The sequence below is a fragment of the Rhinopithecus roxellana genome, chromosome 11, assembly GCF_007565055.1.
Source record: "Rhinopithecus roxellana isolate Shanxi Qingling chromosome 11, ASM756505v1, whole genome shotgun sequence".
NCBI lineage: Eukaryota > Metazoa > Chordata > Mammalia > Primates > Cercopithecidae > Rhinopithecus > Rhinopithecus roxellana.
This window is the reverse complement of record NC_044559.1, coordinates 138,484,730-138,499,260: the sequence shown is the minus strand read 5'-3', so window position 1 is coordinate 138,499,260 and position 14,531 is coordinate 138,484,730. Positions and strand designations below refer to the sequence as shown.

Genomic DNA, 14,531 nt, shown 5'->3' with positions numbered 1-14,531 from the left:
CCATTTATTAGGAAAAAGAACTGAAAATGTGGAGACATAATGTTGTATAATAAAGATATACATACTTTAATTAATAAAGATACACATACTTAAGCATACTATACTCAAAACTGAAGTGAAACTAGAACAGAACTACCACTATCTTTTATTAATATGGTACCTCATATGTTTTCTTTATATACACAATGTATTTTAGACAATGAGCTATAACTCACACAATGGGTCACTACTGAAGGTTTACTTTTCAATAAAATAGAATGGAAAATATCAGTGGCAGTGTTAACGCTAAGGTCATCTTTCTTCCTCTTCCCTTTAAGGGAAATACAGGTTTTGAGATATCCTACTTAATATTACAGTTGAATATTTTCCAATAAAATGAAAGGATACTGTAATTACTTCAGAATGTAAATGTTAGTTGCATAATTCTGTGGTTATTAAAAATGAAAGATTTCAATTAAAATTTTATTTGCCTAGTTCCTGAAAGGAACTCTATGGCCATAATCTAGAAGATTACATTATAACTGTTCTATCATATAAATTATGTTAAGAATATTATAGGAAACATTTTTCTGTTGTTACATCTTGATTGTCATCATTCTATGAAATGTGTTTGGATCATGAATACGGTTCATTCACAGCCCAGAGTTAATCCCAACAAGCCTTCTAAGCACAAATGCAGATAGTTAAGTGTTTTGAGGAGAGAAAAGGATAACGAACGTGAAGATGGGAAAATAAGCTGTTAAACGTATGTAACATGAAACCAAAGATCTCAGGATTGAAAGAAACCTTACAAGCCATCAATTCTAACTCTCTAAAACTGACTAAAAAACTGACTTCCTCTTACAACCAAGATGAAGTAATGGGCCAGATTCACTCTCAGATTTGCTCTCTTTGGTTGTCTTGAAACAACCAAAAACAAACAACCCTTCCTGCCAAAAAACCCAAAATATGAAACAATGATTTTCAAGATATTTAGCATCAGGTAACAAAGGACAGTGATCCCCAGAGAAACAAGAAACAAGTGGTTGCCAGCTTACTGCTTTAGTTTCTGAGCCACACAAGGAGGGGAACCTAAGCAGAGCCCAGCAGATTCCCTGAGTTGATGGGATGCAGCTCACAGTCTGAGGAGACCAAGATATCTAGGATTAAAGCAAATAGTACCAGAGTGGATACAGCTGCAGAGAGAGAAAACTCCAGAAATCTGAATAGGATATCCCATGGGTATTTGGCAGAGCACTGATCAGTGAAGGCTTATGAGGCAACAAACGGGCTAAGAAAAGGACCACACACAAAATTAGAGGACACAGAACCCAGCATTCATACAGGGCCAGGATTAGTGCATGTTCCCACCAGACAGACTGGAAAACCTCAAAATTCCCAGGGCACTGGGTAGACTAGCACTCAAGAAAGTCTTGTCTCAGTAGTGGGAAATAATTAGCTCCAGACTAAACATGGCACTAATCCTGCCAATACATCTTAAAAGCAAGACTTGAAAGGATCACATTATTTCCAAGTAATAGCACAACAAGCCTTAAGAATATTAATAAGAATATAGAAATATCCAGTACTCAACAAAATAAAATTCACAGTATCCGGCATCTCAACAAAAATTACCACGCACAAAAAAATATGATCCATAATGAGAAAAATCGATGATTAAAACTGACCAATGATTAGAACTGACAGATGTGGGAGTCTGCAGAAAAAGCACACCAAAACAGCTATCATAACTGTATTTTTAAAATGTTTATGTTCAAAAATTTAAGTAGAGGTATGAATGACATAAAAGAGATCCAAGTTAAACTTCAAGAGATGAAAATTTCAGTGTCTGAGATGAAAAATACACTGAATGGGATTAGTGGCAGATTAGATATTTTAGAAGAAAATATTAGTAAACTAAAGATATAGCAACAGAAACTATGCAAAATACAGAAAGAAAAAAGAATGAAAAATTTAAACAGAGCATTGATAAGCTCTGTGACAACTTCAAACAGCCTAATATACATGTAATTGGAGTCCCCAAAGAAGGGGGAAGGAGTCAGGAGAAATAAATAAACAAGGCTGAAAATTTCCCAAATTTGATGGAAACTATAAACACACATAAGAAACTCAACCAATCCCAAATAGCCATAAAGAAAATTGTAGCAAGGCACATGATAATCAAATTGCTCAAATCCAATGTAAAGAGAAAAATCTTTAAACTGGCCACATGAAAAATGCACATCACATACAAGGAACAAAAGATAATGACAGATTACTCCTTGAAAGCTGCAAGTAATTAGACAGTGGAACAATTATCTTTAAAGAACTGAAAAGAAAAATATACCAGCCTACAATTCTATACCCAGAAAAATTATCTTTGAAAAAGGCAAAATACTTTCCCTACATAAAAAGCTAAAGGAATTCATCACCATCACACCTGTACTGTAAGTCTTTTAGGCACAGGAACATAATACCAGAAGGGAATATGGATTTATACAAAGCAATGGAAAACATCATTAATGTTAAACTACATTGGTAACATAAGATTTTTGCTCATTATTATCTAAATCTCTTCAAAAGATAACTGAATAAAATAGACAAAAATCCTAGAAAGATAGAAACAAAACTGATTTAAGAAGAAATACCGGATATGAATAGACTTACATGACAAAAGATTGAATTAATAATAATAAAAAAAAAACTACTCACAATGAAAAGTCCAGGCTCAGAGGCTTCACTGGTGGAATCTACCAAACATTTATTTATTATTATTCTTATTTTTTTGAGACGGAGTTGTGCTTTTGTTGCCCAGGCTGGAGTGCAATGGCGCAATCTCAGCTCACCGCAATCTCTGCCTCCCAGGTTCAAGGGATTCTCCTGCCTTAGCCTCCCAAGTAGCTGGGCTTATAGGCATGCGCCACCATGCCTGGCTAATTCTGTATTTTTAATAGAGATGGGGTTTCTCCATGTTGGTCAGGCTGGTCTCGAACTCCTGACCTCAGGGGATCCACCCGCCTCAGCCTCCCAAAGTGCTGGGATCACAGGCGTGAGCCACCACACCCAGCCTAGTAAACATTTAAATAAGAATTATTATTATTAAATAAGAATTATCTTCACAGACTCTTCCAAAAAACAGAGGAGGAGGAAGCATTCTATAAGGTCAGTATCATCCTACTACCAAATCCAAAGACATTAAAAGAAAACCATAGGCCAATATCCTATATGAATATAAATACAAAAATCCTCAACAAAATACTAGCAAAACGAACCCAGCAATATATAAAAGGAATCATACATCATGACTAAGATTTGTCCCAGGACTGCAAGGTTGGTTTAACATCTGAAAATCAATTAATACAATATACCATATCAACAGAAGACAAAATTCACTTGATCATCTCAACAGACATGGAAAAAGCATTGGACAAAAACACCATTTCCTAATAAAAAGCATTCAATAGGGGCTGGGTGCAGTGGCTCACACCTGTAATTCCAGCACTTTGGAAGGCCGAGGTGGGCGGATCATGAGGTCAAGAGATAAAGACCATTCTGGCTAGCACAATGAAACCCTGCCTCTACTAAAAATACAAAAAAATTAGCCGGGTGTGGTGGTGGCATGCACCTGTAGTCCCAGCTACTCAGGAGGCTGAGTCAGGAGAATCACATGAACCTGGGAGGCAGAGGTTGCAGTGAGCCGAGATTGCGCCACTGTACTCCAGCCTGGGCAACACAGCGAGACGCCATCTCAAAAAACCAAACCAAACCAAACCAAACCAAACACCATTCAATAAACTAGAAGAGACCTTAATATAAGAAAAGGGTCCTACAAAAACCCCATAGCTAACATTGTATTTAATGATGAAAGACTGCATGCCTTTCCCCAAGATCAGGAATAAGACAAGCATGTCTGCTCTTGTCACTTCTATTTACATTGTTCTAGCCAAAGCAAGTAGGCAAGAAAATGAAATAAAAGGCATCCAGATTGGAAAGGAAGAAGTAAAACTATCCTTATCTGCAGATGATATGATCTGTATGCACAAAATCCTAAGGAATTCACTAAAAATCTATTATAACTAATAAATGAGTTCAGCCAGGTTGTAGGATACAATATCACTCTACAAAAATCAATTGTATTTCTACATATTAGCAATAAGCAATCTGTAAAAGAAATTAACAAAAACAATTCTGTATACAATATGGCATTGAAAAGAATAAAATAGTAATAATTTTAACAAAAGAACTGTAAGACTTGTATCCATAGAAACTACAAAACGTTGTTGGAAGACATTTAAGATTTAAATAAACAGAAAGACACCACACTCATGATTGGAAGGCTTAATATTGCTAAAAGGGTAACGTTCCCCAATTAATATACAGATTAAACACAATCCTCTTCAAGAATCCCAGTGGACTTCTTGCAGAAATTGGCAAGCTGATCTTAACATTTATACAAATTCAAGAAACCCAGAATAACCCAAACAATATTGAACAAGAAAAATGAAATTGGAGGAAAACACCTCCCAATTCCAAAAATTACTAGAGAGCCACAGGTAATTAAGACAATGTGGTATGGCATAAAAATAGACATATAGTCAATGGAATGGAACTTAAAGCCCAAAAATAAATCATCACATTTATGGTTAGTTGATTTTCAACAAGAGTGGCAAGACAGTTCAATGGGTGAAAGAATAGTTTTTTCAATAAATAGTACTGGGACAACTGGGTATTTACAGGCAAAAGAATGAAACTAGACTCCTACTTCACACCACATTCAAAAATTATCTCAAAATGGGTCAAAGATCTGAATGTAAGAGTCAAAGTTATAAAACTCTTAGAATAAAACCTATGTGTAAATATTTGTGACCTTGGATCAGGCAACAGCTTCTTACATACGAAACCAAAGTCAAAACAAATATTAATTGGACTTCATCAAAATAAAAAAACTTGTGTTGGAAAGGACATCATCAACAAAGTGAAGAAATAACACACAGACTTAGAGGACATTTGTAAATCATTTGTCTGTTTTACTTTAAAACGAAAACAAAAGATAACTCGACAAGCAAAAGATCTGAACAGACATTTCTGTAAAGATAAATAAACAGCCTATATGAGTACATGAAAGATGCTCAACACCATTAGCCAAAAAGGAAATGCAAATTAAAAGCACAATTAGATACCACTCCACATTCACTAGCATGTAATTCAAAGTGAATCTTAGACCTAAATGGAAAACCTAAAACTATAAAACTAAAAGCAAACATAGGATAAAATCTTTGTCACTCTGAGTTAGGCAAATATTTCTCATATGATATTTATTTGATATGATATTTAACAGCATAAATGATAAATTGAATTTCATCAAAATTAGTAATCTGTGCTCTTTCAAAGACACTGTTAAGAGAATGAAAAGACAAGTCATAGACCTGGAGAAAATATGGGCAAAGCATGCATCTTGTAAAGGACTTGTACCAAGAATATATTTTAAAATGATCAAAATGAAATAATAAACCAAACTCAATTAAAATGTGGGAAAAGGCCTGAACACTTCAAATAAACACTTGAAAAAGATGCTCAACATTGTTAGTCACTAGGGAAATGCAAATCAAATCATAATGAGACACCACTACACACAAGGGCTAAAAACAGAATAGCTAACATTAAAAAGAATGACTATACCAAGTGTTGTTAACGTGGAAGGACTAGAACTTTCATACACTGCTGATGGGAATATAAAATAGTTTTGTTAATAAGTTATGAACTTAACAAGTTAGATTATTTTCTTTCTTATTAAAAAAAAAAAAAAAAAGACAGGACCTTGCTCTGTTACCAGAGCTGTAGTGCAGTGCCTCTATCATATTATAACTCAATGCAGCCTAACTCCTGGGCTCAAGTGATCCTCCTGCCTCAGCCTCCCGAGTATCTGGGATTACAGGTGGGAGCCACTACATCTGGTGTGATGGCTAATATTGAGTGTCAACTTGACTGGACTGAAGGATACAAAGTATTGTTCATGGGTGTGTCTCTGAGGGTGTTGCCAAAGGAAATTAACATTTGAGTCAGTGGACTGGGAGGGGTAGACCCACACTCAATCTGGGTGGGCACCATCTAATCACCTGCCAGTGGGGGTAGAATAAAGCAGGCAGAAGATGGAAGAGCTGACTTGCTGAGTCTTACAGACTTCATCTTTCTCCCATGCTGGATGCTTCCTGCCCTGGCACATCAGACTCCAAGTTCTTCAGCTTTTGGACTCTTGGACTTACACCAGTGGTTTTCCAGGGGCTCTTGGGCCTTTGGCTGCACAGACTGAAGGCTGCACTGTTAGATTCCCTACTTCTGGGACTCAGACTGATCCACCACTGGCTTCTTTGCTCCTCAACTTGTAGATGGCCTATCATGGGACTTCACCTTGTGATGGAATGAGTCAATTCTCCTTAATAAACTCCCTTTCATATATACATATATCCTCTTAGTTCTGTCCCTCTAGAGAACCCTAAAACACGTTGCTAATTAAAAAAATTTTTTTTTTTAGAGAGAGAGTCTTGCTATGTAGTCCAGGCCAAGTTTCTTAATAAGTTAATAAGCCTACTCATATGATCCAGCCATTCCATTCCTAGATATTTACCCAAAATAAATGAAAGCACATATTTATACTATTAAAATAAGATGGAGACTAGGTCTGTAAATCTCCTGAACAGACAAAGCCAGTTAAGCCATTAAAACAACGCTGACCTTGCAAATATAAGCAATAGAAGCAAAACTTAATTTGGGCTGTTTGCAAATGTAAACTTTGGTTATTTTTTGCTGTGCCTATATTAAAGAAACATTAGGTTGGGCATGGTGGCTCATGCCTGTAAGCACCTTGGGAGGCTGAAACAGGAGGATCACTTGAGACCAGAATTTGAGATCATCCTCGGCAATATAGCTAGCGAGACCTTGCTTCTATAAGAAATTTTAAAAATTAGCCAGGCGTGGCAGTGCATGTCTGTAGTTCCTGTTGTCCTGGTTACTTGAGGCTGAGGTGGGAGGATCACTTGAGCCCAGGATTTCAAAGCTGCAGTGAGCTATGATCACACCAAAGCACTCTAGCCCTGTCTCTTAAAAAAAAAAAAAAAAAGAAACAAACAAACTTATGTTATGCCAATTAGAAGCCATCAACTAACTTATATAACTAGGGCCTTTACAATAGGATGGACTAAACAAGGCAACTATATAAATGCAATTAATCAAATATTGTCTTTGCCTTGCTTCCTTTTAATCAAATATTGTCTTTGCCTTGCTTCCTTGTTCATCCTATGGAAGTCTTCCGCTCACATTCCTTCGGTGAAGTCCCAAATCACTTTTGATTTGTTGTTGCCTGATTCATGAATTGCTGTTTGCTCAGATAAAACTCTTTAAAATTTTATTCTGCCTCAGTTTATATTTTAACCATACCAAAACCTGTACACAAATGTTCATAGCAACTTATATGTGTAGAGCCCAAAAGCAGAAACAATCCAGTGTCCATCAACAGGTAAATGGACAAAATGTAAAACAGACACACAATGGAACACTGCTTAGCAATAAAAAGGAATAAACTCTGACACATGCTTCACCATGGATAAATATCAACAATTACTCTGAGTAATAGGAGCCAGGCAACAGAAGTACTTACTATATGATTCTATTTATATAAAATTTTAGAAAATGCAAGGTAATTTGTGGTTAACTGAAGGTAAATCAGTCAATGATTTCCTGTGGGAGGTGGTACCAGAAGGAATTATAAAAAGGGATGGAAAACCTTTTGGGAGTAATAGATTTGTTCATTACTTTGGTTGTAGTGATGATTTCACAGGAGTACACATACGTTAAAACTTATCAAATTGCACACTTTAAATATGTGTAGTTTATGTCAATTATACCTCAATGAAGCTGTTTAAAAAATAAAGCCAAGTCAGATTTAGTAGTAGTGCCAAAAAGGCATTTGTAAAAAAAAATTAAAAAAAAAAAATCCTCCAGTTTGTTTACTGAGGTATGAAGATCTATTGATTACAAGTTTGCATTTAAAAAACAAAACTAAGCCCCTCATCTCCCCAAAAGTAGAGTACTACATATTTCTCTAAAGGTCTTACCATATCTTTTCTCTTTGCCTTGTGACTTGGAGACAAGAGAAGTGTTCAAGATAGTTAATTCTACAGCACTAGTCCCTTACATAATAATATGACCCTTAAGGAGTTTCTACTCAATCTTCATTATACACAATTTTTGTTACTACGAACACAAATGTTACACGTCTTTTCCAGGACATGTACATTGCAGTATGTCAAGCTAACCTGCAAGACTAATCTACTGCCCTCTGAAGGATACAATCCATTTGAGTCTATTATAAAACATATTCTGTATAATCTTCCCAAATTTTCTGCAAAGAACAATTTCTCATTAAAGTTTCAAAAACTAAATTTATAATTTTGAGTTCATTTTTTACAAAGCAAAAACAAAGTCACACAATTATTTGGAAAACATAAACCAGTCAGAAAACTAAACCATTATGAAATGTAAATATCTAGGAAGCAGGAGATTAGAATGTTTTATTTCTTGGTAAGTTCTTGATTACTTGATGAGTATTACAGTGATGCATGGGTTGTCAATATGTTACTGAATAAGTGATCTGTAAGTACTGATCATCTGAAAGCAGCACTTATTCAACAAATACTTGATTACCTACTGTGTGTCAGGCACTGTGCTGAGTACCAAGGAGAAGTAATATCAAATCGATCCTTTTGACAGCGTGTTTCTGGAGAAAACTATACTCATGGCACCTGGATTTCAGCAAGACAAAGGAGAAAAAGGTGCCAAACTGTGGCACAGTAAAAACAACTTAAAGAGTCAAGTGTTAACAGCTACTTAATAGCTATGTAACCTTAGGCATAACACTTTACCTCTCGGGGGGGCTTCCTCTAAAAAATGAGGCAGTTTTGCCTGAACAGTCAATGTCCCTTCCAAGATATTATGATTCCTTTAGTTAACCCCCCCCCCCCCCCCCCCCCGCCAACACACACACAATTTTTGTAGAGAAAACTTGATTTAAATGCACAGGCCATTTAATCCAGCAATTCACAATTCCACTTTCCTGATTCTATAGTACAGAAGTATCCATACTACTATATAAGGTCACATACATAGGATGTTTATCAGTGTTATATGTAAGAGCAAAATAAAAACAGAAGCAACTTAAAGTTCATCAATAGAGGAAAGGTTAAATTAACTGAAGACATTTATACAACAGAATATTTTAAAGGAATTAGATACATCTTTATGTGCTGATGTAGATAATACCTACAAAATGGTGTTAACATGTTGCAAATATTTTTTCTCAGTTTGTCTTGTCTACAATAGGCTTGGGAGCCAGATGGTCTGAATTCAAAGATCTGCATCATGGTTTCCTACTGTTCATTACAGACAAATTCCATAATATATGTAAACTTCAGTTTCCTCCTCTGTTAAGTGGGAATAATTACAGAACCTACCTTAGAGTATAATTATAACACTTATTCAAGTAAAACATGACAAGCATAAGTGCTCAGTAAGTGTTAGGTATTATTTCCTATTAAGCAAAGTTTTGTTGTTGGTGGTGGTAGTGGTAATAGACTCAAATCTATCAATCTTTTCCTACTTCTTGATTTTAGCTTCCCTACTCGAAGTAATCCTAATAAAAGTAAATTTTCCCTCAAATAGATAGCTAATTCTTGCCATTTATCATGTAATCCATGCTCTTGTCACTAGTTTGAAATGCCACCTTTATCATTAGCAAAATTCCTATATATGCATAAGTCCATTTCTGACCTCTAAACCAGGAATCAGCAAATATTTTAGGTCAGACAGTAAATGTCACAACCAGTTGATTCTGCTTTTGTGGCACAAAAGCAGTCACAGATGATATGTAAGTGAATGAGTATAGTTGTGTTCCAAGGGACACTGAAATTTGAACTTCATATAATTTTCATGGGTCATGAAGCATTATTTTCTTTTTCTCCCCAAAGCATTAAAAAGTGCTTAGGGCTTGGGCATGGTGGCTCACGCGTGTAATCCCAGCACTTTGGGAGGCTAAGGCAGGCGGATCACGAGGTCAGGAGTTCAAGACCAGCCTGAGGAACATGATGAAACCCTGTCTCTACTAAAAATACAAAAATTAGCCGGGCATGGTGGAGTGCATCTGTAAACCCAGCTACTCAGGAGGCTGAGGCAGGAGAATCACTTGAACCCAGGAAACAGAGGTTGCAGGAAGCTGAGATCACACCACTGCACTCCAGCCTGGGCGACAGAGCAAGACTTTGTCTCAAAAATAAATGAATAAATAAATACAAAATAAAAAAAATAAAAAGTGTAAAACCAGTCTTAGATCACAGGCTATACTAAAATAGGTAGCCAGCCATACTGGCAATCCCTGCTTTAACTTCTAAAAAATTGTTACACTTTAAAAATTTCACAAAATAAATACATGTGATAAAAAGGTTAAACATCATATAAGGACACACAACCCCAATCCCTGCTGTGAGCTGGTAGGGAAGAAGAGTGGGGAACAGTCAGCAAATCTAACACATCCTTCCATAAGCTCTCAGAAAAATGCATACTTTTTGATCATCCCCACTGTACAGATGAAGAAGACCAGAGAGGGAAGGGTTGATCTATATTTGCCAGTCCTTTGTCCTGATACTTATTTCTCCCTGGCTCAGGCTGCCCAAGACTCTGCCTGGACACTCCTACCTTCAGGATCTCTGTTATCTCTGTGGTTATTTCTTCTTTTCCGATTTCTAACGCCTCCTGGAACTCCTATTAGATGTATATTGGCTCTTCTAGATCTACTTTGCATGTCACGGCTAGTCTTTCCCACTTTCTTTTTCTTTCTTTCTTACCTTTTTTTTTGAGACAGTTTCACTGTCAGGCTGAAGTGCAGTGGCAGCCTCCACTGCCTGAACAGCTGGGATGACAGGTGTGCACTACCATACTGCTAATTTTAAAAATTATTTGTAGCCAGGCGTGGTGGCTCACGCCTGTAATCCCAGCACTTTGGGAGGCCGAGGTGGGTAGATCATGAGGTCAGGAGATCGAAACCATCCTGGCTAACACAGTGAAACCGCATCTCTACTAAAAACACAAAAATTAGCCGGGCGTGGTGGCGGGCGCCTGTAGTTCCAGCTACTCAGGAGACTGAGGCAGGAGAATAGCGTGAACCTGGGAAGCGGAGCTTGCAGTGAGCCGAGATCATGCCACTGAACTCCAGCCTGGGCAACAGAGCCAGACTCTGTCTCAAAAAAAAAAAAAAAAATTATTTGTAGAGACAGGATCTCACTATGTTGCCTAGGCTGGTCTCAAACTCCTGGGATCCAGCAATCCTCCTGCCTCGGCCTTCTAAAGTGTTGGAATTACAGGCATGAGCCACCACACCTGGCTCTTTCCTACTTTCCATGTTTAAATATTCAAGCATTGATTGCTTTTTTTCATGTCACCCTGTATGTGTTCAGTAGGCATAATACCTTAACAAATTTGAAGATACTAACACTTATTTTAAAGTTTTCTTTTGTCTTACATTAGCTCCACTGCTTCAGTGCCTAGTTCTTGTATTTGTTTGGTCTGAAGCTTCTCTTAGATGCTACTGATTTCCCACAAATTTTTAGTGATTTTTGTTGTGTGTTCACATTATAAATATGCTAGTAAATATCTCAGTCCATATGAAAATCACTGTACTCCTGCTGTAAATTCACATTTGCAACTAGCCTTATAATTCAATTTTACACTTATACCTAGTGCTTGTGTAGCATGACAATAACAATGTTAAGTTCTTTGACTTGCAGTCCCACGCTTCTTCAATCCACTTTCAGTCATATCCTTTTGGTATTTCATTTCCTCTAAAAAACCACTAACTTGAGTAACACAGTTCTTTCTTACGTAAACGTTATGCTAAACTTCAGAGTCAGATCCTCACCAGCTCTAACAGACTTGTCTAACAGTTAAACAAACAATGACAGTCCGACAGAAGACGGTCATAAATGTGCAATCCAACGGGTAAATAATAACATGGTAATGAATGAATCACTTACATCTTGAACTCTTAATAGTTATGCTTTTTTTTAAACCAATCTTGAATGTTATATTAGTTAAAATAACTAATTCTATTACATTAAAAAAAAGATGACTCCATGTTGGTTAAATTTTCTGCCTTTGGTTCGTGATGGTATGGTTGGTAATGACTCCATGTTGGTAATTTTCTGCCTATGTCATGACTCAGTCATTCTACAGCTGACAGAAATGCATACAGATGCTCACCAAGACATTTAATTTACAAGGATGTCCACAGTATTCTTTTTTTTTTTCTTTTTGAGACTGAGTCAGGCTCTGTCGCCCAGGCTGGAGTGTAGAGGCACGATCTTGGCTCACTGTAACCTCCACCTCCTGCCTCAGCCTCCCCAGTAGCTGGGCTTACAGGCATCCACCACCACGCCTGGCTAATTTTCGTATTTTTAGTAGAGATGGGGTTTCACCATATTTGCCAGGCTGATCTCGAACTCCTGACCAAGTGATCCACCCGCTTGGCCTCTGCAAGCGCTGGGATAACAGGCCTCAGCCACCATGCCGGGCCCACAGTATTCTTAATATCCAAAATACATCACATACAAAAATTGGGAACAAAAATGTCCATCAACTAAAGAGTAGTCACATATTATTCAATGAACTATTACACAATAATAATATAATACCATGAAATAGCATGGGTGTGTCTCATAAACAATATGCCGAGAATACTATGCAATCCATTAACATGAAGCTCAAAACAGAGAAAACTAAAAGCTGACAAGAGAAGTTAGAATACAGATGGGAAAACAAGGATATAACTGACTTGGAAGAAGCACAGGCAAACAGGATGATGGAAATGTTCTACGGTTATAATTTGATATATCTAGTGGTTCCACAGGGTAATAAGTAAGTAAAAATTCATTGAGCTGTACAATTAAGATTCGTGCTCTTACTGATTTCATATGTATTGTATACCTCAACAAAAACAAAGAGAAAAATGCAGCTTCTAAACTGGCTGGAACTGTGCTTAGTTAGGCCAAAATCCTCTGAGCCACAAATACTGGAAATCCAACATCTTTTTTCATTCTTTTAGTTACAGGACAACTTTAAACAAATGGTACAAGAATAATAGTACAAAATGAACGCTAACACTCAGTCCTAAAATACTCGGCTTTTTACTTCCAAGATCGAAAATACTATTTTAATACAACATTCAAAAAACAACATTAATTACCAGACATGACGGCCCTGCTCCTGCGAGCCTTGAATGACGGTGAAACGTCACGACATCCCACATCTATCTCAAAAGCACGCTAGAAAATGTCTCCAAGTTTAACAAGCCAAGGGCTCAGGAAGAAAAGCTTCAGATGTATAATCAAACTATCATACCGCCAATACCATCATCACAAACAGAAGTATCACTGTCGTGCTTCCTGCGCTGCTCAAGGGTAGGGTCATTTTTAAGGTGCATTCTCCGACAACACCAGAGGTTTCCCGTCTCCTCCACCCCACTGAGCCCTCCACGACCGAGCATCTTTACCGGCCCTCGCTCTACCATCTACAGATAAAGAGGGGCTGCGGGCAGAACTATTTTAACGCGATGACGAGGTCACCGCTGACTAAAGTTTATCCACTGAGAGGAGCAGAGATGGTGATGAGTTGGTAAAAAAAAAAAAAAAAAAAAAAAAAAAGACCAACACTGACACGCGAACCAACCGTCTCTGGCTGCGCTCTCCCCAAAACCGGAGCCTACTCCGGCAGGCTCATCCCTGAGGGACAGGGCCCCCCCGCAGGACCCGTCCGCGAGGCGACCCCACCCGACCAGACAGGAGCCCGCAGCCCGGGCGCCCGCACCGCCTAGGCTCGAGCCGGCAGGAGTCGCGGGCAGGCAGGCGAGGCCGGGCCAGGTACTCACCGCGCTCGCCCGCTCTGCGCTCCACCGCCTCCTGCGCCGCGGGCACACCCGGGCGGCAGGCCGCCGCCGCCGACGCCTCAGCCCCCCCACCCCCCGAGCGCGCCGCCGCGCCAGAGCGGCCACTTCCGGCGCGCGCGAGGAAATGAGACCGCCGCGCGCCCGCGGCCCCGCCCAGGAAGCTCCGCTACTGGCAGCTGGGTGCCGATTCATCACCGACGTGTTAAAGTATCTGTGTGTGTGCCTCCAAAAACCGTTTGTGTAGGCAGCAGAATGCCCGAGGCAGGAAACCGCTCCGGCCTGCAGGCGCCACTGCCCGGACTCGTGGACCGCAGCGCTGTCCCTGTCCGGGAGCCGATCCTGGGAGCCCGAGCGGGGCTGCGGGGCCTGCGTGGCAGCCGAGCCGAGGACTTCGGGCCCCGGGGCTGTGGAACGTACTTTGGCGCTGGGCCGCCAGCAGCCGTGGGCGTATCACAGCATTTCCCTGGAGGAGTTCCCTGATCTGTTAAAGGAGGGAGTTGAGGCGGACACGCTGGGAAATGGCTTCGAGCTCACACACTGATTTTCGTGAGTGGGAAGAGAAGCCCTT

General features: G+C 38.9%; 1 protein-coding gene across 5 annotated transcripts in view; it reads right to left on the bottom strand.

Annotated features, from left to right (window-relative positions):
• CSGALNACT2 (chondroitin sulfate N-acetylgalactosaminyltransferase 2) overlaps positions 1-14,061 on the bottom strand; it is a 45,782-nt gene extending 31,721 nt beyond the window's left edge. For 4 of the 5 annotated variants that reach the window (XM_010352975.2, XM_030940618.1, XM_030940620.1 and 1 more), the window contains exon 1: positions 13,946-14,061. The gene's annotated coding sequence lies outside the window, so the exon portion shown is untranslated. Of the gene's footprint in view, positions 1-13,264; positions 13,710-13,945 lie in introns of those variants that run through there. The other variant, XM_030940617.1, reaches the window with a different exon arrangement.
• Between the last annotated feature and the right edge of the window lie 470 nt (positions 14,062-14,531).